This window comes from Myxine glutinosa, chromosome 4, assembly GCF_964187855.1.
Source record: "Myxine glutinosa chromosome 4, kmMyxGlut1.1, whole genome shotgun sequence".
NCBI lineage: Eukaryota > Metazoa > Chordata > Myxini > Myxiniformes > Myxinidae > Myxine > Myxine glutinosa.
Genome location: NC_136264.1, coordinates 176,983,668 through 176,986,939, shown reverse-complemented (window position 1 = coordinate 176,986,939; position 3,272 = coordinate 176,983,668). Strand labels below are relative to the sequence as shown.

At 49.0% G+C, this 3,272-nt stretch overlaps 1 non-coding gene across 1 annotated transcript; it reads right to left on the bottom strand.

Moving 5' to 3' along the window:
* Nucleotides 1-361: 361 nt before the first annotated feature.
* Nucleotides 362-434, bottom strand: TRNAK-UUU (transfer RNA lysine (anticodon UUU)). Its single transcript has one exon. It is a non-coding gene; the product is annotated as a tRNA-Lys (tRNA).
* Nucleotides 435-3,272: the final 2,838 nt, after the last annotated feature.

The window sequence follows — 3,272 nt, the reverse complement described above, 5'->3', positions numbered from 1 at the left end:
GCACTAATTTTGTCCACCAGTTGGAAATCTTTTGTCGGATTACAAAACAAAATCTTCTGCATATGTATACTCTCATCCATTGTCTTTGTGCCAAGTTTGAACAAAATCAGTCCATGCATGTTCAATAAATGGTTGTAGAAACGTTTGAACAACAAACACGTTCAAGTAACAAAATGGACACCAGTAGGACATCTTTCATTTGATCTCGAAACAAAATGATGCACACATGTATTTCATCATGTGTTGTCTTCTTGCAAAGAAAAAATAAAATCGCTCAATAAATGTCCGACATATGGTTGCGGACAGACGAACGAGGACACAGACGAGACCCAATCTCAGTCTAATGGGGGCAAAAAAGCTGTGCCCAAACAGGGACTTGAGCCCTGGACTGTCAGATTAAAGGTCTGATGCTCTACCATCTGAGCTACCTGGGCTCTCATAAAATCCAATATATTGTTGCGCTTCTGAGAAAGTGTACATATATGATTAATAAAGGTTAATGGTTTTGCCCCCATAGTTTGTCCACATGCAACACGTAGGCCACCTTAGAACATTAGTTATGTCATAGTATATGTAAGAGTAGGCCATTCCCAATAGTGATACCTGCATTGTGTAAAGAAATAAATAAGAGTAGGTCCCATTCATTTTGCGGTACACCCTCCAAATCTACCTCGTTGGGCAGCATCCAGTATGCGCCCCATTGCCCCTCGCATTAGGATGCTCAAACCAGCCAAATGCCATGAGGTGGGCCTGGAAAAGGGGGCGGAGCGCGAGGTCGGGGTGTGGCCACGTCAAGCAGACGTCAAGGGTGGAGCCGGTAAGAGCCAACGAACCAACCAGGGCTCGGGTGAGGGGCATGGTCAAAGCGCGGCTGGCAAATTCCAGAGGGTTTGCTGGGCGGCGCTATATAAACGCGCACGCAAAGCCCTTCCACAGGACTTGAGGATATTCGCGCATTACAAAGGACTTGCACAATTTGCGCTTTGCATAAGGGCTCGTGAGGGAAGCCAAGCCTTGGAATTGTTGTGTGGAGGACTTATGCACTGGTATCAAGAGGTGAAGAGGACTCTCATGCGAAATAATTGATAAGGACTGAAGGAATAGACACGCTTTGCAAGAGGACTGTTCAGGAGGCCTCGTGAGGCAAACGCATCAAGCAGCGCGTTCGAGTGCATTTATTACATACGCGACCGTGGTCGCCAGTAACCGCCAGCCTACCTTTTGCCGCATTCCACCCTATAATTGTCCGATCCGCGCCAATGACACGCGGGGAGCGCCTGCCGTCTGTCCTATCATCTACACCGCCATACGAGTCGGGGACCCGGAGGACGAGCTGTGGATGCCATCCCTGGACCCTCATCCCCTGACCATCTACATCCCCGTGTGAGTGTGTCTGTGTGTGTGTGTGGGCCCGTTTGTCCTGGGATAAGTTAAGACTGTATAAGCTTCTCTGTGTGTACTTCTCTTCCTTCCCGTACAATTGTATATAAACCAATCTGTTCTTCTTGTCTTTCCTGATTCGACCGTATCAGTCTTTTCCTCCATTGGGTAAGCGTGGCACGATTTGGAACCGCTCAAATCGGGTTTAGTGCCTGTTAACGGCCCGGATCACGGCTCGCTATCGCTTGGCGTTCCCACTACAACCGTGGTTAGGTTGGGGTTATTTCCTTGCTTCCTGGGAGGCGCTGGTAATTAGGTAATAGGAATAATTCGGCCTACCACCCTATTCAGCGCTGACTGGAAGGAACGTCATAGCCCCAGATCACGTCGGCTAGATAAGAGACAAGGGGATTAATCCCCCCTTGGTAAGGGGAAGGCCGATGTTTGAGATCCGCAACATTTGGTGTCAGGGAAGTGGGATTGGACCCGAAGTGTGCCTAACGCACTCCAAATTACGAGCGGCCGAAATTTTATTAACATCTAAATTAAATTCGTGCCATGGCTAGTCAAGACGGTCGGATGCCGGTGGGGGTAGAAATAAATGAAGAGGAGTTAGAAATAACCCAGGACCCCCGGGAAGAATTCGAAGAAATGGAGGACGTGATTGATGAGGGTGCAGCAGCAGGGGTGGAAGGCGAAGAAAATGGCGGCACCTCGCACATGGCGACGAGGGCCGCGCCCGCTGCGCAAATGTGGGTGATAGATGTGCAGGCCTTCATGGCGCAGATACAGGCAGCCATAAAAATGGCGGGGGGGGGGGGGGGAGACAAATTAGAGGGCCAAATGAAAGAAATGGAGGGCCAAATGAAAGAAGGCTTAAGTAATTTGGAAAATCAAATGGGGGGATTAGAAAGCAAATTGGGGGGCCAATTGAAGGACGTGGGTGGCCAAATGAAAGAAATGAAAGAGGGGTTAGTGGGGTTGGAAAACAGGATGGCCACCCAAGAGAATCAAATGGAAGGAATGAAGGATGGGTTAACAGGGTTGGAAAACAAAATGGGGGGCCAGTTGAGGGAAATGGGGGATAAATCCGCCTGGGAAATAAAACAAATGGGGGATCAGATAGAGGAGGCAAAAAACAGGCTGGAAAGCAAAATGGACGCCCAAAAGAACGAATTGGAACAAATGAGGGTGGCATCTAAGAGGGAAATAGAAGAAATGTGGGAAGATATAAGGCAAGGATTGAGCGAAGAGGTCGCGGGGGTACGTGACGAGGTAAAGCAGTGCGAGGAGCGCGTGGAGAAAGAGGTGAGGAAGAGTACGGCTTGGTTACATGGAGGTATAGAGGAGTTGACGGGGGAAGTAGAGAAGCTGACGGTGGGACAGAAAGAGTTAGGGGAGCAAGTGAGGAAGAACACGGATGTGATAGGGGAGCTGAAATCTGCACAGAGGGAAATTAAGAAAGAACTTATAGCGACGAAGAAAGAATGTCAGATGGTACACGAGGGGCTGACAAAGAGGTTGGATGAGGTGGTAGAGACGTTGGGGGCGAGGGAACGAGAAGTCAGGACCCATATAGAGACGACCATGGTGGCCTTAGAAGAAGAAATTGTGGGGGCACACCGGGAAATAGAAGTGGTGAAACAAAGGTTGGAGGAGGTAGAAGAAGGGGTGAGTGAAATTAAAAAGAGATGGAGGGAGACTAAAAATTAAATAAAGGAGGAGGTGATGGAGTTTGTACAAGGTCTGTGCTCACATCGAGATGACGTGCTTGCTAACCAAATAAAGAGTTTGCAGGTGGTGGAGGTGGAGCGAAGAGGAAGAAGCGCCAAGGTGAGTGGCTATAATGTCGGGAATGTATATGGTGTGAGGGGAGGTTCAGCGAGCTTGGG